We start from the raw sequence: 21,859 nt of genomic DNA, 5'->3' as shown, positions 1-21,859 counted from the left end.
TGATTAAAAAATTTGAAAAGCCAGTAAGCTAGCATGCCACATGTAACTCTTATCCTTTCCCTAAGTTAATTTGGTTCTAAGTAACGGAGATCATCATTCCTAGAAATCTTTCTTCACACTCTAACACAACCCCCAGTGCAGGTGGAACCCAGAGCCCTAATATCTCTACTTTCCCCCTCCCTGTGCCACCTCAGCACTGAAGCGATATTAAATAAAAATCATTTTCAGCTCCTATCATATTAGGGGAAATTTTGAAGGAATGAATAATTTCCTCCCTCTTACAAGGTTGATTCTCTGCAATTCAAACAAAGGCTGAAGGATCTTTTTAGATCTGCTAGGCTTGCAAATTTGCCAAAAAAAAAAAAAAAAAAGTGTAGGTGGAGCAGTTTGTAGTCATTCTTGGCCCGTTTCCAGGTATGCTAGCTGCTTCAGCTGCATAAGCAACCATGTGTTGACTAGTTGTGGGTGTGTAGCTGCAGGAGCTGCAGCACAGAATTTCTGTATCCTGAACAAATTCTGAAAACTGAACCTCATTTCCCCCAATTTAACCAACTGATTTTGTTATTGATCCTGAAAATATTAGGTAGGACTTGAAATAATCTGCCATGCAAAAACTGGCAGGGAAAAATCTAAGAATTTGGTAACATTCGGGTCTATCAGCAATGCTGTGGAGAAACATTTGGTATGCGGAGGGCAATATGGCAATACCTTTCAAAATTAAAAATTCACTTATGCCTTTTTGCAGAGCAATTCTACTCCGGGAACTAAGATGAGACGTACTTAAATATACAAGAAAAGAAGATGTGTGTACAAAGATACTCATCCAAGCACTAAACAGAATACAAAAGATCAGAAACTCAATGTCTTTCAATTGGATAATGATTGGTTAAATAATCTGCAGGGATAAGAAAAATGATACATTTTATATCTTTATATGAAAAAGCCCAAGATGTCTTAAATGCAAAGTGCAGAAGAATGTATATGGTATCCTCCCTGTTCTATAAAAATGGGGAAAAATAAGAATATTTATTCTTACATGTGTAGGAATGAAAAAAACTCTGGAAGAATACAAAAGAAAATAAGAGTAGAGGTTACCTTGGGGGTGGGAACTATATAGATGGAAGACAGATGATGTTTAAAAAGTTTTTGCACCAGTGGATAGATTATCTACTCAATTTTTAAAAATCTGGCTGGAAGCCACAACCAACCAACAATTATTAAATGCCCACTGCCTTAAAATAGAGTAAGAAAATAAGGTTGCCCAAATGTAGCCTTAACTCTGGGGTATAAAATAGGAGATTGAGTGAAGCGGCTGTGCCTAACTAATTCCTGGAAATCAAAGTGCTGCTTTGGGAATTTTGAGATCAGTGACTTTGCCAAAGAATTTCACTTGCTTAGAACTCAGAAAAGGGAGGAGACAAAGACAGAAGACATCATACTCCTGCAATCAATTTAAAATTCTCCAGCACTCTCTCTGCCAAAAATGCATACATTATTCATCTGTAAATCTAAAAACATGCAGGAGGAAACCAGTAATTGTGTTGTGGTGGAATATTTTTTTTTTATTTTTCCTTCATGTTAAAATGCTATTCTAACAGTAAATAAACTGTTTTAATAAACCTACCAGGGAAAAGTCTTCCTCATCGATTACAGTGGATTATTTTAAATTTTGAGGTGATACTGCTGCTTTCCAAAAGGTGTGTAAATCAACCAGTAGAAATTATCTTTCATTCCAAGTTTTAATGACCTTGCCTGACAAAGCCACCTTGGTCTTTTCTCTTAGAATTTTAAGCGACTGAAACTGCACTGTAAACAGTGAACATTATTATATAACACTCCAGTTTTGCCCAATGTGAAGGACCCATACCACTCAAGATGGTGATACTCAAGACGGTTCTAGGCAGTACATGAAGCAAGTGGCAAACAACACATCACATAGTGAGTTATTCCCGTTTCTCTTCCAAGCCTTCAGATTCAAAGCACTTGGCTGACAAGAGTATCTAGCTAGGTTTTAATAACTCACTTTGTTTTCATTATACTAATTTTTACAGTTACCATCTTGACTTTTTTCTTATTGCCAGAGGTCTAGAACGCAAATATATGTCTGGATTACCCACCCTCATAGAAGCACAACACACAGGAGAGTGCAGGCGCTGCTACACATGTTCCAGAAACCCCTTGGTCACAAAAATTCAATGGTCTTTTTTCAGGGCTTATCTTTCCTTTTTTTTTTTTTGTGAGGAGATCAGCCCTGAGATAACATCTGCCAATCCTCCTCTTTTTGCTAAGGAAGACCGGCCGTGGGCTAACATCCATGCCCATCTTCCTCCAACTTTATATGGGACGCCGCCACAGCATGGCTTGCCAAGCGGTGCGACGGTGTGCACCCGGGATCTGAACCGGCGAACCCCGGGCTGCTGCAGCGGAGCGCGTGCACTTACACGCTTGCGCCACCGGGCCGGCTCCGGGCTTATATTTCCTTGACTCAAATTCTCCCCACGGGCTTCTGCAAGAGACACTTGGCTCTCCACTAACGGTGTAGTGCACTGCATAAACTGGAGTCAAGCTGGTTTTAAATGCTGGTTCTTTGTCTTGCTGTGAGTCCTCAGTCACTCTACCAAATGAGGCTAAAATGGCTACCCTGGAATTTGAGGGGAATAAATGAGATAACAAATGTAGAGCAGCTGGCACACAGTTTAATAGGTGCTCACTAAGTGCTGATTTCCTCCCCTCCCTTTACTTGTCTCCTTCTCTGTCCTCACTACTCTATTTTTCTATGTTCTCTCTCAGTGATCTCACTTACTCTCATGGCTTTAATTATTATCCTTATGTGGATAACTTCTAATTTCCTATTACCATTTCTGATCTTTTTTTCAGAGTACCAAATCTTAAGCTCTGTATCTGTTTATTAATTCCACCTTGATGTTCTGGCATGATCTTAAACTCAACATGTAAAAAACAGAATGTCATGTTTCTCCAAATCTGCTTCTCCTGTTGGTTTTCTTTTTTCGTTCATGGTACCACTTATTACCTCCATCGCTCTGGTTCAAAATCTCAATCATCCTAACTCCTTCCCCCTTTCCCATCACACTGAATCAGACATCAATAAAACTTTATATGGCATTTCAATAGCTTACAAAAGGTTATAAATGGAAGAATGTCAGTTTTATCAACCCCACGCCCCAGGTGAGAAAAATGAAATTAAGGCAAGTTAGGCGATGTGCCTAGGTCATATACCTAGACAGTCGTTAGAGTCTAGATAAAAACCAGTAAAGTCTTGAACTTGGGGCTCCTCACCCCAACTGCCATGCTTTCACCTTCCCACACTGCCTCAAGTTCTGCAGTATTTTTTGCATCTGTCTCTCCTCTCCTTCACCATTGCCATTCTCAGAATTCAGGCCTACCTTATCTTTCACATTCATAATGCATATATGGAAAGGTTGGCTTAGTTAGCAAGGTAGTAGCTGGTACTGTGTATCTAGCATTGCCCAGGAAGATTTTTTCTAACTTGTTAACTCCAGCAAATTTTTTTAAACGACGAAATATACACTATACATACTGAAATGTACACCCACCCCAAAACCTACAGCTCAATGAACCACAAAGCGAACACTCATGTAATTGCTACTCAGGTCAAGAAACAGAACATCGCCAGCACCCCAGAAGCCCCCTTGTACCTGTCTAAGCATTACTCCCCCACCCAAAGCTAACCATTGCCTTTCTTTTCTTTATGGTTTTTACTACCTAAACATGTATCCCAAACTCTAGTTTGGTTTTGTGTTTTTTGAAGTTTGAATTTTCCAAAGCGGCTATACCAATATACATTCCCAACCGCAATGTATAGTTTCAGTTGTTTCAACTCTTGGCTGACACGTGGTATTTTCTGTGTTTTCTATTTTAGCCATTATTGTGGCTGTACAGCAGTATCTCATCGTGGTTTTAATTTGCATTTCCCTAATGATTAAAGAAATTGAGCACCTTTACATGTTTACTGGCCACTCAGATACCCTCTTTTGTGAAGTCACTACTCAAGTCTCTTACCTATTTTTATATCGGGTTGTCTTTTTTTAATTGATTTATGGGAATCTATAAACTCTAGGTAGGAGCAAAGCAGACACATTTCTATTGTAGAAATGGATGCATTTGACTGATACTGTTAGAATACCACTAAATCTCCTTACTCTGGTCTCAAATTCACTAATGAACCTTCTGGGAGTAATGTAGTCAACTTCATGTATTCTCTCTAAAATAACGTAGACTCGTTGTATAGGGAATTTACTAGATATTGGAAATATAATGGCAAAAAAAGTGAATAGGAACAATAGCTTTGGAATGAGACCTGTATTGGAATCCTACCTCTAACATTTACCAGTTTGGTGACTTTAGGTGAGTTATTTAAGCTATTTCAGCCTCAGTTTCCTCGATGGAAAAATGGGGCTAATAATACTTGTTTATTTACAGAATTGTTGTGAGGATTAAATGAGACAATATATGTAATAGGCTTTGCACGGTGGCTAGCACACAGGAAGCATTTAATAAACGGTAACTAATATAAATTTGGTTATTTCCATGTAGCCTTCCATTTTCATATGGAGGGAGAAATTGAGCAGATATCCATTCTTCTCTTAGCCATTACAGTTCTCATTATAAAGTGAAAAAAGGCATTTGGATTTAGATAAGTCTTCTGAGAACTTGGTCCTCCTGACTCCTTCATCTGAGTGCCTCTAGAGCAGCTCTTCAAAAATTATCTATGGAGAAAGATCATAGACTTTTTTTTTTTTTTTTTTTTTTTGGTGAGGAAGATCATCCCTGAGCTAACATCCATGCCAATCCTCCTCTTTTTGCTGAGGAAGACTGGCCCTAGGCTAACATCCGTGCCCATCTTCCTCTACTTTATACGGGATGCCACCACAGCATGGCTGACAAGCGGTGCCTCAGTGCGCGCCGGGGTTTCCGAACCCGGGCCGCCAGCATCGGAGCACGCACACTTAACCGCTACGCCAGGGGGCTGGCCCCCTCACAGACAATTTTATAAAATATGAAAATAAATTACTACGAAAGGGAAATAAAAAAAGAAAAAACAGATACAACAATATGAGACCCAAATTTTTATTAGATCCACAGACATATAGTGTTAAATTGCTATAAAAGTTTTTAAAATCTTACTCTCAATTTCTGTAAATGCCTTGTCACGTACCAATAACAAAGGGTATGCAGACTGGCACTGCCCTGTGGACCATACTTTTCGTGGCACTGCTGTAGAGCACTGACAAAAATCAGACTTCTGATTCTGAAGGGCTGAGGTCAGAGCCTGAAATGTGGAGACTCAACTAAAGGGTTGCTCTTGTTCCCGAGTCACCAGTTGGCCACCTAGTGGCCTTCTTCTAGCCTCAAGCACAACGTTGTGTCACTCTCTAGTTCAAAAACCATCCACTGTTTTCTTTGTCCCTAGGGTAAAATCCCAATCCTTTAATAGGCTGGTTTCACACAACTTTTTTAGTCCGATTTTCCACTGCTCTATTCCACTAGACCACACTGTCCAATATAGGAGCAACTAGCTGCATGCAGCTATTGAGCACTTGAAATGTGGCTTATTTGAGAACTGAAATTTTAATCTTAACTTTAACTTAAAATTAAATAAAAAATCTGATATATAACTGAATTACTGGAAAACTTTATTTATTTTTTTATTGTGAGGAAGATCAATCCTGAGCTAACATCCATGCCAATCCTCCTCTTTTTGCTGAGGAAGACTGGACCTGAGCTAACATCCGTGCCCATCTTCCTCAACTTTATGTGGGACGCCACCACAGCATGGCCTGACAAGCGGTGCGTTGGTGCATGTCCGGGATCTGAACCCAGGCCGCCAGCAGTGGAGCGCACGCACTTAGCTGCTACACCATGGGGCCAGCCCCTGGAAAACTTTTATGTTTGCAATGACTTGGGTATGTGAATCTACTTTTCAACTATAAATTTTATGAAACCAAGTACTGAGATGTGCTATAAGTGTAAAATACACACCAGATTTCAAACAGTTACTTAGTAATGAGAAAAAGAATGTAAAACATTTAAAAATATTTAATACTTTTAAATATTGATCACATATGAAATGATATTATTTTGGATATATTAGGTTAAATAAGACATGTTATTAAAATTAATTTCAACTGTTTTCTTTTTAAACGTTACTACTATAAAATTACATATGTGGCTTGTGTTATATTTATATTGGACAGTGCTGGCCTAGACAACCATGCCCCCAACTTAGGAACTGCTCTGGATCCCTCCCTTTCTCTCACTTATGTTTGATTCTCTAGCAATACAGGTCTGGTCTAGAAATATATCTTCAATCCATCCACTTTATCTCTACTGCTACTATCCATGTTACTCCATTCCTTAAAACCCTTCAGTGGCTTCTAGAGCACTTAAACTTACCAAGGCTGCAGACTTCATCTTCTACCATTCCTTGCCTTGCTCTCTAGATTTTAGGCGCACTGCCCTCCTTGCTAAACACAACTCTCACCTTAGGTTTTGCCCTGCTATTCCCTTTGTTCTTGAATACTACTCTTAACTTATTCCCATTCAGGTTTTAGCAAGCACCTTCTCAGTGAGGCCATCTCTGACCGACAACCAAAATTTTGCCTGCTCTCTCCCCAGAGAAAAGCTTTATCCAAAAATCCTTTTACTTTCTTCATGGAACATATTATGGAATATTATCTTTCCTTTTTTTTCGTAAAACTTGTTTAGTCTGTTCCCTCCACTAGAAACAGGAGCAGGAATTTTATTGCTCTTGTTGCTGCCTGATCAATTCCAGAGCGAACAGATGAATGTTCCTGAAACAACTTAAATGAACGAATATCTAATCGCCTACTAGACATATCCGCTTGGTTGGCTCACAAGCACTTCAAATACTACACGGTCAAAACAGAATCTTCTTTCCTTAACACGTATTCCTTTTCCCTTGTTTCTCAATGAAGACATTACCATCCTCCCAGCTGCTCCCCCAACAAACTTGGGAGTCATCTTTAACATCTCCCTCTCAATCAGTCCCTCATCCAGTCAACCAAATCACCAAGCTCTCAACAACCACTTTGGTCATATTCTTCACTCCTATTTGCCACTATCTCAGTCCAAGTCATTACTCTCTCACAGATTATTGTTTTCTCCAAACTGTTTTCCACGACTCTGATTTCTGCATAACAGTGATCAGTCTAAAATGCAAATCCAATCTCATGATGCTTCTATGTAAAATCTTTCAATGGCTTCCTCTTCGCTCTCAAAAGCTAATTTCTGCACATGGCATTCAAGGCCTTCACAACTAGACCTCTTCAGGAACATCTCTAGGTACTCCAGAAACAGCATTACCCTCTTCACCCAACAACCTCTCCTGAGTTTGCCTCCTAACTTTTGCACTTACTACTTCCTCTGTCTGGAAGGCCCTTCCCCAGGTCCCTTATTAAAGCTAATGCTTCTCCAGTCCCATTCCATTCCTCCCTCCCAGGTGAGTAAAGGACTCCTCCTGTATGAGACTTCACAGTATTCAGCAGTTTACCCTCATTATGCTACTGATGATACCTGTTAACTTGTCTGCACTCTACAGCATAAGATCAATGAAGGCAAGGATTCTACAGCAATCAGTTCAATGTTCACTCAAACTCATTCTTAAAGTATATAACATCAAAAAATGACAAGTTTTTATCAACTGAAGCAATGCAAATATAAAATCAAAAGAAAACACAGAATATGGCTCCCATGCCATTTACTTTGCTTCTATTTTAGGCACAATACTTTAAAAAGTTACACAAAGACTGCAAATCTTTACTATGTCAATACTACAAAAGGATAAGGAGAGACAAAGATTACTTATCTGAGGCCACACAAAATCAGTGGGCAACGAGGATTTCATTTAAGCTTGTCAGCTCCCCGGATTAAACTTTTGGTTCTGTCTCAGATATTCTCAACTCCAATACATCGGATGCCAAAAATTGCACGATTAGCAGGCTGGGGAATTCATTCCCAGGCTCCTCTGTTAAAAACATATCAGAGTGTTGGGTATTATAGCAAATCATCCCATGTAATTTAAATTCATAAGGCTCTTACTTTGCAAATCCCCGTCTCCAAATAAACTTTTGCTACTTTCTAAAATACAACACAACAAAAATCTTGACATTCCAGTCACGAAAAAACAGATTTCTACCTCTGCGGTGACAGTAATCCAAGGGAATGCAACGAGCATTATTAGGATCTACGAAGCACAAGACAGCACCAGAATGTTAAGGAAAAAAAAAAAAAAGGTTACAGGAATATGTACGTCTTCGTTATAAACCTGACTGCTCAGTTTATGCGAAGCGGAGAACGCCCATCCTCCGTTCTCCCCTTGTACCTCAACAGCGACTCTCGTCCCAGTCTGCCTAGTTGAATCTAGGGCCACTTAAGTTAAATTCTAGCTTACTGGCTGCCCTTCCGTCTCCAGGACTCGGCTAGGCGGCTCAGCTTAATTTCCAAGGAGTCCGGATTCCCGGTCTCTCAGCGGTCACGTCGGGGAGAGACGGAGTTGAGCAGCCGCACTTCAGCGCCCCAACTCCCACGCCCGCGGAAAGAGGCGGGAAGGCTCGGCGGCCAGCCGGGCCGCTCCGCCGCGCACATGGCCGGCCGCAGCTCCCACCCCCGTGCCGCGCAGGCGCCGGGCGAGCCGGGACTTGCGGTCGCCAAAAGCGGATCATTCCGCCGCTTTCTTTGTGTGGCTTAAGCTCTACAAATGGCATATTTCCCTCCCCTACATTAAAAAGAAAAAATCAGCCCCTGTCGTCCCCTTCTTCGCCCGGAATGGGGTCCGGTAGTGGGTGGGAGAGAGGTCGGCAGACGAGGGCAGGGGCGGAAAGGCTCAGGCGAGGGGTTGACGAGGCCCGGGTCCGGGAGGGATGCTGGGAGCTTTGACTCACTCGCACACCATGTGTCCCTCCGCGCGCAACACGGGGGACTTTTCGGTGGGGATTTTGGGCGCCGACCAGACGCGGCATTTTCGGAAAATAGCGCCCTGTGCAGCTGAAGCGCTTTGTGTGTAGCGGGGCCGCGTCAGCCCGGCCGGGTACGAGGCGCCTCGGGTCCCCGCACCACGTCCTGCTGCTCCCCCGTCGCCGCTCCCGAAGCTTTTCCAGGTCAGTGCGGGTCTGTGTAGGGCCCTGTTACCACCGGATGTGGAAGTTGATCTCTTCGCTGGTAAAAAATAATTCCACTTCCCCCGGAACCCAGATCATCCCCGCGATTTCCTGTTTATTGCATTAAGGCGCCGGGTTTCCGGGGCTCCTGGCCCCGCTTATTCCGCGGGGGTCGGCGGGGTCGGCCTGGGCGCCCGCTCCGCCCGCGCCGCCGCCGCGCTTTGTCCGCTGGGCACCCCGCTTCTGGGAGGGGCGGGCAGACATGGTGGCGGCCGCCGCCCCCTCCTCGGCCCCGGCGCGCCGCGGCCTCCCCGCCAGGCCGGTCCCAGCGGCGGCCCCGGGGGGGGATGGGGTCGGGCCGGGGCGGCGGGGGCTCTGTGGGCGCCGGGAGGCGGGCAGTGGGCCGGCGAGGGAGAGAGGCCGGCGCGGCCGGGCCTCGGCGCCCGCCGCCCGGGGAGCCGCCGCTCTCTTTGTCTAGGCGGCCCGCCGGCCCGCCGGGCTCGCCGGGGCGGGGAAGGAGCGGCGGGGGCGGCCGACCCCGGGTGCGCTGTGCTGCGAGGCCCGCGGGGTCGGGAGGCGCTCGGGCCGCGGCGGGAGCGGCCGGCCCGGCCTGCGCGGGGCCGCCGCGGCGACTGCCTGGGCCGCGAGTCCCTAAGGGGAGGAAGCCCGCTGCCCTGGATGCTCGGGACGTCTGCTCTTGCGACTTGGCCGCCGGGATCTGCGGGTGCACGGCTTCGGGCAAGAAGTTGAGCATTTTGCCAGGTCATTTCTGCCTGGGCACAGTTAATCAGTGTGTATTCAGTGGGTTTCGTTGAAGCTCTCCGACCGCGTTGAATCAGCGTGCCTAGCCTCAAGGGTGCATCGTGAAAACCGAAACCAGAGGAATGATAGAGGCCTGCTTTGTGTGTGTTTTCCCACTTTAAGCTTGTTTTCCGTACACATGCTCTTGCTTTAAACCTGATTGGACTGTGGCGAGCAGACATCTGTTCAAAGGAGGGGCAGAGACCACAGTCCTGAAGGGAGCTTGGTAATGTGGAAATATTTTAAGTGCTCTCTCCGGACCCTGATTTGCTGTCTCGATTCAGGCAAGTTACTTTCTGAAGTACGATTTTTATCTGGAAGATGGTTTGATGTAGTCAGTAAATGATCCTCGTAAAAGTAACACGCCATCCCAGAATTAAAGATGCACTCTAAGTTATTATGCAAAAGTTAGTCGTCAAAAATGCTTTTTGCAGATAGTTTACTTTTTCTCACATATAGATCCACTCAGCTAGGTTTAAATTTGACACTGACATGTAACCATCAGCCTTGACACTTCCACTTTCAGGCTCAGAGTTTGAATTTAAGGGAACTAAAGACGTCTGTATCTTTTTTTCTTGAACTTTCTCTCTTTAAGTATTTTTCCAAAAATAGTAAATCCATTGCATGTTAACATAAGGGACGTATTAGGTAAGAGTGACATTGTTTTGCATTTCTGCAAGTCTTTTTAATGTCTGGTTTAATAGAAGACAGCTAGATTCTTAAATCTACTTATGCGTTCAGTCTGTTTTGGTATACACCATGTAACCTCTGGAAAACACTGTACTCATGGCTTTTTTTTTTTTTTTAACTGAGAAATATTCATTTCTGTCCTCTCACCATGCAAGTCAAATCAGGGTATTATGCAAGACACATTTAAAAAATATAGATAAGAAGATTGACTCCTATATGTTTTTTTTGGGCTCTAACTCTTTTTAACTTGGGATTTAGAAGCATAAAAAATATGACTAAAGATTGCATAATCTGCATATGATCCTGGAGACAGGAACATTTGAAAATATTGTGAGTAAACTTAATTTTTAATTCCACAACTTATTTTTAGTGATGTGCACAAGTGTGAAGTCTGTATTAGATGTGTTTGTGAAAACTTGTGTGTAAATATAATGTTTGAAGATAGGACACTTTCAAAGCTCTATGGAAGCTCCAGATTTAAAAGGAATCCTGTAGTGAAACATTTGGTGAAACAATACTTTTGTAATGCATATAGGTACCTGTGTTGTTAACTCCCCTAACTTCGAGTTCAAGTTCTCTGTCTCTTTCAATCAATCTGAATTTTCTAGGTTGAGGGACAGTTATACTGTAAATGTGTGAAATTTAAGGCCATGCCTGCTTTGGTTTAATGGTTTTGAAAAGAAGCTAAATTCATTTACAGTTGTTTCTGTGAACTCTACTCTGATTCTGTCAGTCTGTAGTTCTCTTCTGTAACATCAACAGGAAGCATCTGGTCATTCTTCATGTAATTGTTAGAAAATGCCAGGTATATTTTTGAAGTTTGCTGTTCAAATGAAAATAAATATCAGATTGGATCTTGATTAATTTTACTTGATTTTGGTTTGTGTCCCCCCCCCCACCTCATCTCTAAGATGTATTTGTAATGAGCCTCATCTCCTGTAGCGTGGACATTTTTTTTCTTGCTCTTGAATACCTCATCAGTTAGAAATAGTAACAAGTAAAGCAAACAAGTCATAAGGAATTCAGAAGTTATTACCTGAAATTTTGAATCATGAATTCATTTTGAGGGTGTAGTGTCCCTTTGCAAGTAGCCTGAGTGTGGATGAACTTACTGATGGGTTCCATCTCTTCTGTCTCTCTCTGCAAACATTAAAAAACAAATCCAAACAAAACTTAAAAGTTGAGGGCAACTTAGTTTTCTAATGAGTCATTTCTTTGGCCTCAGAGCTTTCCAGCTAGTAATCGTTATGTTTCTGTAGCATTAATGTGTCTATCTTGGGACAGCTATACTTTTCTGAAGATGTTTGTTCCATCATGCTGTCTAGAAGGTAAAGCTATTAGTTGTTAGTATTAAGGCTGTGTATTTCCTCACAGTGTTGACAACAGTGCTCTGCACAGAGAAGATTCTTTGATGGAATCAGCCGTCAGTTCAGTCATTGGTGGGCTAGTGCACCTTTATTTGGGCTAAGTATGTCCATGACATACGTGTAGAGGCTTAAGCATGAAGTGATTTCTCCACTGAGGGTAAATCTGTATGCAGGGCCATTGATACATTTAAAAATAGAAATCTAAAACTCTTAGCTTTAGTTCTCTTACCTTTATTGGGAATAATTGTAAAGACTGGCAGTTAAGGCCCAAGACGCTAATGTACAAATAGAGAATGTGGAAAAGACGTGATCGTTTTAACTAATTGTACATTTAATATGAATAAACACTGTGGCATAATTAAAAAAAAAAGTAAATGTCATTTTGAAGTTGGTAGAACAGCATGTGGAAAGAGCAAGGTGTCAGCTCCACTTTACTTTGTACTGATGGTATTGCACCTAGGGTATTATGTCAGCTTTTTAGGTAGCGTTCTGTCACATTATGAGTGGGACCTTGTGTCAGTTCTCAAACTATATATCAGAATCACCTGGAGAGCAAAAACAAGGAGGCCTAAGCTTAATTAGGATTGGACCTGGGTCACTGTATTTTTCTCAAGTTCCCCAGCTGCTAGGCACTCAAGTTGAACAATCAGTGAACTACAGAGCATACCCAGAGGACCTTGAACATGGGGGAAATGGAAAGGAGGAAAGGTTGAAAAACATGATGTTTGGCGTAAAGAAGAGAAACTCATCTAAGAAATGATAGCTGTCTTTAAATATTTGGAGGTCTGTTACACAGAAAAATCAGGTTTGATCTGACCAGCAAGAACTAGGATCAGAAGTTAGAGGAGGCAGATTTCAACATTCTTCCATGAAAAATTTCCTCAAAAATAGAATGGGTTGGTATGGGTGGTAGGCCGTCTGCTCTCACTGACAGTGTTCAAGGTAGGGATTCTGGGGGAGAGGAATTAATGTGCTGAGGGTCTGGGCCAGGTGTCCTTAAGTTCCCTACAAATTTTGAGATTTTATGAAATATGTCTAGATTTGTAGGTACAAAAGCGGAAGAGCAAAAGCTAATTGAGTGAAACAAGCTGGCTAGCTTAACTGGTTCATAGTTTTCACCTGGGATAAAGAGAAATGAGGATTAAGTGAGAGAGCTATTTGATGAGGGCTTTCAACCAAGCTGTACTTTCACAGACTCAAAAGCCTTAAAAAAATGGGCATCCTTCTGATGTGGAAATTCCCATTTAAGAGAATTTATCTTGATGTAATAAGTATGTGTGCAAAGACTTAGTTTTGAGCATACCAATTGCAGCATTGATAATAAAAGCTGTATATTAACACATTTGACTCCCCCATTAATCATTGAAGTGGCTAATATTATCCCCATTTTTCAGAAGGGAAAACAGGCATAGGGAGCTGAGGTAGCTTGCCCAAAGCAGCACAATTAGTAAGTGGTAGAGCCAGGACTTGGATCCAAGCAGTTTGACTCCAGAGCCGGTGACTCTTGATTGCCATGCTGTAAAATTGTACACGATCTAAATGTGTCACAGTGATTATTAGGACACATTGCTGCAGTGGGTACTGCCTAGCCATTAAAATGATGTTAGAAGAACATAAAGATGTAAAAAGATGTCTTTTCATGTATATGTTAAGTGGAAAAAATATATTTAAAAACCTGATTCCATTTTGGTTAAAAAACAAATATATTGACATGTGGAAGGATATGTGCCAAATTGTTAAGTGGTTATTTCTGAGTGTAGTTTTATAGGTGATTATTTTTTTTTTGCTTATCCAAATGTTGTAACTTCTGCAACAAATTTGTATTATTTGTAATTAAAAAGATGTTAAGATGTTATATTTCAATAAAAAATTTAAAGATATTAGCATAAGCTGAGGAGTTTGGATTTTATACTGTGCAGTTTATACAAGTTGACTTAGGAATTTCACATAAATGGGAATTTGTAAGTGCATGAAGTGTTTTGTATTTTTTAAGTTTGATTTGTTACCATTCTAGAAGTAATATATTAATTGAATAGAGAAAAATATCACTGACTCCTTATCACCCTACATATTCACTTCTCTATTTTGTTGTGTTTTCTTCATCTTACATGTAATATTTTAAATGTTATATTCATCCCAGCTTAGTCACTCTCCAGCTATGTGACTTGACACAACTTCCTTAATCTCCCTGTGCCTCAGTTTCCTGCTTTGTAAAATGGGGATAGTGATAAAACCTACCTCATGGTGGTTGGGAGGATTAAATGAGTTACTACATATAAAGTGATCAGAACAGTGTCTGACATAGCTCAGTAAATATTAGCAATTATTATTATAGAATCATAGTCCACTAAAACCCTTGGGGTTTTGCAATAGGTTTTGGAATTAAGAATTTTTTGGATATAGGCAAGGTAATAATGTTATGTAACTTTTCAGCAGAGTCCAGTGCAATATCCCTTTTCAAACACGTTACTGTTTCTGCAGCAAAATGTATGAACGTTTACACTAAATTGGGTAAATAAAGACTATAAATAGCTTCTTGTTAGTTCAGGTAAGGTGTTACTGCCGAAAGAGTTATTTTGAGTTTCAGAGTTTTTTTGTATTTTGGGATTGCAGTTAAGGAACCTGTAGGATATTTACTCAATTTTGAGTCCTATTTTATTTATTTATTTATTTTTGTGAGGAAGATCAGCCCTGAGCTCACATCCATGCCAATCCTCCTCTTTTTGCTGAGGAAGACCGGCCCTCAGCTAACATCTGTTGCCAGTCTTCCTCCTTTTTTTTTCCCCCCTCTTTCTGCCCAAAGCCCCAGTAGATAGTTGTATGTCATAGTTGCACATCTTTCTAATTGCTGTATGTGGGACGTGGCCTCAGCATGGCTGGAGAAGGGGTGCGTTGGTGCACGCCCGGGATCCGAGCCCCGGGCCACCAGTAGCGGAGCGCGCGCACTTAATCGATAAGCCACGGGGCTGGCCCCCAACTCCTATTTTATTTTAATATTGAAACATACACCTTTTCATGTTATGTAGCTTTGTAGTCCACGGTAATTTAAAAAATAAAAAATTAGAAAACAGGAAATGTTCACTTGCATTTCCTTTGGTTAAAAAATATGCTAACCCTATCGATACTGTTGATTCTCTTACATAGTGTAGAGTCTTTTCTAAAAGAGGCTTGAGGGCCAGCCCTGGTTGCCTAGTGGTTAACTTTGGCATGCTCCGCTTCGGTGGCCTGGGTTCGGTTCCTGGGCAGGGACCTACACCGCTTGTCTGTCAGTCGCCGTGCTGTGGCAGTGGCTCACATACAAAAAGGGGAAGAATTGCATCAGATGTTAGCTCAGGGCGAATCTTCCTAAGCAAAAAAAATAAATAAATAAAAAAAGAGGCTTGCGAGTTTCTCTAACCCAGTGAGCTTTTTTCTGTCTCATTACACTTGAGGGATAAGACGTTTCTACTGTGGTGGTTTACTATAGCAGTGATTCTTTAAAGGAGATGAGTGGAAGCCACCGTGGTACCTCTCTTTAACATACCCTCCCATTCTGTAGATGTGGAAACTGAGGTGGGTGTTTACTGTAGGTCATAGTATTAATTCTAGAACTGGACATTGGAATTAGGTCACTTCCTTTCATGGTGAAGTTATTGGATGTGCAGCCCCTTCTGACTCCTGTACTCCTTTGTGTCTACAGCTTTTATCCTGTATCCAAACAGAGAAAAAAATTTAGTGTCTTAGTCCGTTCAAGTTGCTGTAATAAAATACCAGAGACTGGGTAGCTTATTAAGAGAAATTTGTTGCTCACAGTTCTGGAGTCTGAGAGGTCCGAGATCAAGGTGCCAGCATGGTTGGGTTCTGCTGAGGACCCTCTTCCACGTTGCTGACTTCTCTGTTGTAACGTCACATGGTGGAAGAGGCAAGGGAGCTCTCTCGCCTCTCTTTTTATAAGGGCATTAATCTCATTCATGATCCACCCTGATGACCTAATCATGTCCCAAAGGCCCCACCTCCTAATGCCATCACTTTGGGCATTAGGAAGAGTTCAACATATAAATTTGGGGAATGGGTGGACACAGAAACGTTCAGACCATAGCAAACAGTATGGTGTATAAGTGAATGATCTAAAAAATTTCTCTTACATCCTAATTGGCTTGTGTGAACTCTTTTCTCTTTGCCCATGTGATTACTCCACCTGTGTTCTTTTATCCGTTCCATTCGTAGAGACCCTCAATTTCTCTCCCTCAGCTTATTCCTGTATGCGTTAGATATAGCCAGAACTTGACATCAGTCATTGCTTTCATATTTTACTGGGCTCCTGTTGTCAGATCTTTCTACCATCTATGTCCTCTGTTTTCCCTCACAGGTCGCAGCATATTTGTGGAGGAAGGTGGGTAATTATGAAGATTTCTTGGCCGCTATCAATTTATGCTGAACAATTCCAATGGGCCCTTGCTACTTCTTGGCAATCATTTTATTAATCTCATATTTTTCTGTTGTCTCATATTTCTTCTTCCTCTCTCTCAAAAGATGCCGTCGACTTCTAGTTAATTGAAAAAGAAAATAGAGTACAGGCTTGCATTTTTTCATGGTGACAGTAAAAAACTCAGTTTTCATCTTAGTTTGTAAACTGAATGGAAGAGGAATCCTTTGCTTTTCTAGGAATCTTGCTGCCACACTTAACAAATCTCTGTGATTTGGTCATTATCTGCAACGGTTTTTCCTCCCTGCCTTCAAGTATGTACAAACTTGTTTATTTTGGGAGAAAAAAACATCGACTTGATTATTGCTACTGTTCTTTCCAGCTGTCTCGTTTCTTTTGTTTATTTCAAAAATTTTAAGACCTTAGTTAAAATTGCTGCCCTCAGCTCTTTTACTACTTCCCTAACTCACTGCAATTTTCCAATACAGACCATTGCTTCAGGGGACATCCTTCTTGCCAATGGTATTGGCTTCATCCTGATTTTATTCAGCCGGTACATATGTATTACTATTGATTTTTACCCATGCTTCCGAACTTTCCTTGCCCTTCATGTTGGTGTACCATCCTGCTTTTCCATTTCGGACTCCTCCTTTTCTGTTTTCTTTGTTGTTTCATGATCTTCTTACCACTGTCATTATTCCCCTCAGTACTTGGCCCTCTGCTCTCCTCTCTTTGTTTTTTTTCAGGTGAATGTTTTATATGCTGATGTCTCCTAAATGGGCACTCTCCAGGTTTGTATCTCCAATAGTTTACCTGATATTTCCTTTGGGAGACTCAATTTCCATCACTTTCAGATTTATTATTACCCATCTTTCAACCAGCTCCATTTTTCTTTATCATCATCACGCTTACTACATCTTAAAGTTGTCTGTAATACGTTTCTCCGTTTTTTTTTTTTTTTACTGGATTATAATTGACGTATAACATATTAGTTTGAGGTGGACAACATAATGATTTGACGTTTGTATACACTGAAATGATCACCACAATAAGTGTAGTTACCATCTGTCACCATATAAAGTTACAAAAAAAATTTTTTTTAATTTCCTTTATTTATCTCCATCAGTCAGCATAGTTGTTTAGATTACTCTTTGCTGGATCTTAGTTTGTCCTGGGATTCTGCATTGTCAATTATTTGCCCTTTCTAACTTTAGAGTCTCCTTCCTTCAATCCATCCTGCATGTGGCTGCCAGAATAATTTTCCTGAAACTTTTTTGAACCCATTGCTACTAAACCTAAGCAGCCAGAGGAGAGAACATGTGCCATTGACCTTTGCTCTCTCCGTGTGCCAGGCACAGTGAATTGAACTTGTGCTGAATAAATGTTTGAATGGATCACCATTTGCTCAAAACATTGAGCGACTCCCAATTGTCTGCAGGGTAAAGTCCAAACTCTACTTTCTAGCTTTCAGAACTTTTCATATTATATTCTGCTTCTCCAGCCTTATTCCTTACTCCTTAACATTATCAAGCTAGTGTTTCCTCTGTAATATACCATGTTCAGGCACAACTCCATGTGTTTTTCCTTTTCCTTTTCCTTGCCTGTCAAAGCCTATTCAGAAACGTTTGCCCTGTGCCAGGCACTGTTCTAATCTCTGGTGTTAGAGTAATGAACAAAACAGAAGACAAAGTCTCTGTTTTCTTGGAGCTGACATTCAGAGTGGGGGGAGGAGGGGAACAGTAAACAAATGTCAGGTGGTAATGAGTTCAATGAAAAGGAATCAAACTGGATAAGGGGATAGAATGGTGGGAGGCAGTTGCTACTTTAGGTAGTCAGGGAAAGCATCTCTCTTTGGGTGTCTTGGAATTAGGCTGCAGTTATCTAACTGAAGACCTTTCTAGGCAGAGGAAGCATGTTCAAGACACTAAGGTGGGCACGTGTTTGGCTTGTTAGAATAATTACTAAGACTTGTGTGGCTCGAGCAGAATGAATTGAGTGATAGATGAGATTAGAGAGGTAATGGGGAGCCAGATTATGCTTCAAATGTTGTCTCATCGAAGAAGACTTCCTTGATTGTATCATTTTGTTTAACTTAAAGCTTCTTTGAACCCACATAGCAACCATGGAAGTAGCTTTCAAATAAAATTGTGACCAACAGTAAGAAATGTATTTTACTGTGTCATTTAGCATATATACATTGCTATATGTGTGTGTGTACTGTATGTGTGTGTTCCTGAGTGTGCATGTGTTTAACAAGAACAGAGGTTTCATGAAACATGATTTACCTTTACTACTTTTGATATATGCTGATATTTTTTAAAAATGTTGGCTTTAACCCACTAAAATGATTTCACAGTCTGCTAATGGGTCATGACCCATAGTTTGAAAAACACTGATCTATGGTATATACCCACTTAAGGAAAAAAAAAAAACAAAAAAACCCACAAAAAACTACAGACTGCTTTTTATTATAATCCACATATTCTTTTAGGTTGTAAAATATCTTTGGTTAAAGATCATGACTTTAATTTTTTTTGTGTGTAGGTTTTTAACATTTACTGAAGTGCTGAAAACGAGAGGACTTGTTTAATTTAGCAGATGGCCATTGAGTGGCATGCTATAAACTGCTAGATACTAAAATACATATAAGAATAAGATAAACCCTGCCTGACTTCCTGAGGATTATGGGAGAGGAAAGTTTGTAAAGAAATCATTCATGATATGGTGGAATCCTTATATTAATGGAAGTAGGTTCAGGGTATGAGAGAATAGAGAAATAATTAATTCTTTTTGCTGAGAACGTCAAAGGGAGCTTGTTGGAGGAGGTAGTGTCTAAACTCAATGTTTGGAGGAAGAATATGAATACTTGGTCAGGTAAATTGGGGTATGGAGAAGACATCTCAGGCAGAATAACATAAAGGAATGGTATGAGACAGAAGTGCGTAGGGGTAATTATAGGTAACTCTGTATTGTTGGAGTATTAATCCAGGGGGGAAGTGTTGAGTTGATGAGGCTGCAATGAGGCATGGGCCAGATCCTTAAAGGTTTGAAATGCATTGGAATCATCACTTATTCAATGATTATGCAATTAGGTGAAAGTTATGTGTAGTCAAAATTACTTGTGGGAAGTTGCCACATGGGAAGTAGAGATATCATCTCTCAATAAGTCCAATACAGCCAGTTTTTCCTCTCATGATGAAACATATCACTGTTTACTCAATTGTGCCCTAGAGGAAGTTGGCCCACTTTTATGGGCTATGTTGTACCGAAAAGTTTTTAAACATGAAACTTTCACCCATTGCAATGTGAAATTCACTCTATGAGAAGCATTGGAGAACTGAGACCTACTGAGGAAATGGGAGACTCACATTTCAGGCTAATTCTGGGACTTAGGTTTATGAAGTAGAATAGTAGGTGGCCAATTATTTAAATTATTTTTCACTTCAAGTTAAATAGACATACTGTTAAATTCTACTGTATTCTATAGGGAATTGGAATACATGATTATATCTATGTTTTAGAAAGATATTTGATAAATTTGACCATACCACAGTTTAGACTTTATGGCAACGTTCAAAATATAGAAAGTTAAAACAGACTGGAAGGAATATTTGCATCATATATAATAAACCAGAAATATGCATAATGCATTCTTACAAAGAAACAGTGACATAGAAAAATAAGTAAATAATATGAACAAGCAGCTTCAGAAGAGGAAACATAAGTGGCCAGCAAACATTTGATATGATATGCAATCTCATTAGTAATTTGAGAGATACATATTAAAACAGTATTTTTTTTACCCGTCATACAGGCAAAAATTTAAAAAGCTTGGTAATATTAAGGTTGGCTATATTATGAGGAAATAATAAATATTATAAACTATTGTTGGGAGTATAAGTTGTTATAGCCAGTTTTGGGGGGTAAATTGGTGTGGGCAGTTTGGTAGTATCCATTAATTTAAAATGCTATTCCCAACAAATCTGTCCATTTTCTGCACTAGAGGAACACCTATATATGTGTAAGGAGGCATTTACAAGTATATTCATTGCAGCATTGTTTTTAATAGTAAAAAACTGGAAAAATAAACAAAACTGGTTATAAATAGGAAAATGACCAAGTAAATTGGTATATTCATGCTATGGAATAACATGTAACAATTTAAAAGAATGAATAAATTACGTATAGTATTGAGTGATAAGTTGTAGAGCAGTATATGCAGTATGATAGCATTTATATAAATAAGGAAAAAACCCAGAACAAGACTATTTTGGGGGAGGGGGGAAATATATATGCATGCAAATGCAAAGGATATGGTTTGGTAAGATAAATACTAAACTGATAATAGTGCTTAACTCTTGGGTGGGGGATAGAGGATTGAGTTTTGGGAGTAGCGATAGGGAAGGATGATCAGAGGGAACTTTAGGTTTTGCAATAATCTTTAAAATTTTTAAATTAGAATATTATAGTGTATATTTAAAAATTCATTAAAAATAATAATGATCAGTTTGACAATAGGATGGACAATGGTTGAAGAAGGAGGGAGACCAGTTAAGGACGTACTTCCTTTTTATCGGCATGAGCATACAGTGGCAAAGAGAATGCTGATAAAAGGACTAATTTAAAAATGACGTGAGGACAATTTGTCAGTTATCTATCAAAATTACAATTGTGTTTACCCTTGTCTCAGCGATCCTACTTCAGGGATTTATCCTATAGTTATATGAAATGAAACGATACATCTGCAAATTTATTAATTGCAGCGTTGTTTATAATAGCAGTAGTCCATCTATAATAAACTAAGGCATATCCCCACAATAGCATACTAAGCAGCTGTACAAAAAATGAAGAAGCTTTCTATGAACTAATTGGAAGAGATCTCCAGGATGTGTTAAGTAACAAAAGCAAGTGCAGAGCAGTGTATGTAGTAATGCTATCTTTTGGTAATTATAGAAATATTGGAAGGATACCATGAAACTAGTAAAGGTGATTACTTGTTATGGCTGGGAGGGTAAAAGTCCATTGAGACTTTTCAATGTATACATTTCTGTGTTTGGATTTTTAAGTTATATGAAAGTGTTGCCTATTGAAAAAATAAGAGAAAAAGAGATGTGAAGTAGACCCTTTAGTACTTGCTGACCAACTGTATGTAGAGACATGAAGGAGAGAAAGGGGTTGAGGATAGCTCCCAGATTTCTAGTTTGGGAGGTAAAGAGGGTGGTAACATCATCAGGGAGTACAGGAGGAAGATTAGGTTTTGGCATGTGCACGGGAAGTTCTGGACGTGCTAATTGATGAATGCTTCTCCTTCTTAGGTGTGTGTGTATGTGTGTGTGTGTATAATTTATGTGCTTTAGATATGGAACTCCAACTTATCTTAAAGATGAATATTAAATAGTCTTCAATAAATATTTTTTATTCTTAGGTTGCAGACATTT

At 40.2% G+C, this 21,859-nt stretch overlaps 2 protein-coding genes across 3 annotated transcripts in view; one reads left to right on the top strand and one right to left on the bottom strand.

The window, feature by feature from the left end:
- USP8 (ubiquitin specific peptidase 8) overlaps nt 1–8,626 on the bottom strand; it is an 85,814-nt gene extending 77,188 nt beyond the window's left edge. For both annotated transcript variants that reach the window (XM_058541558.1, XM_058541557.1), the window contains exon 1: nt 8,453–8,626. The gene's annotated coding sequence lies outside the window, so the exon portion shown is untranslated. The remainder of the gene's footprint in view (nt 1–8,452) is intronic.
- A 335-nt stretch (nt 8,627–8,961) lies between these two features.
- The window catches only part of GABPB1 (GA binding protein transcription factor subunit beta 1), a 64,583-nt gene continuing 51,685 nt past the window's right edge, over nt 8,962–21,859 (top strand). Inside the window, exon 1 of the mRNA XM_058541561.1 lies at nt 8,962–9,158. The gene's annotated coding sequence lies outside the window, so the exon portion shown is untranslated. The remainder of the gene's footprint in view (nt 9,159–21,859) is intronic.

The sequence above is a fragment of the Diceros bicornis genome, chromosome 5 (genome assembly GCF_020826845.1).
Source record: "Diceros bicornis minor isolate mBicDic1 chromosome 5, mDicBic1.mat.cur, whole genome shotgun sequence".
NCBI classification, from domain to species: domain Eukaryota; kingdom Metazoa; phylum Chordata; class Mammalia; order Perissodactyla; family Rhinocerotidae; genus Diceros; species Diceros bicornis.
Note: the sequence above shows the minus strand (reverse complement) of the source record. Positions and strands in the feature narration are given on the sequence as shown.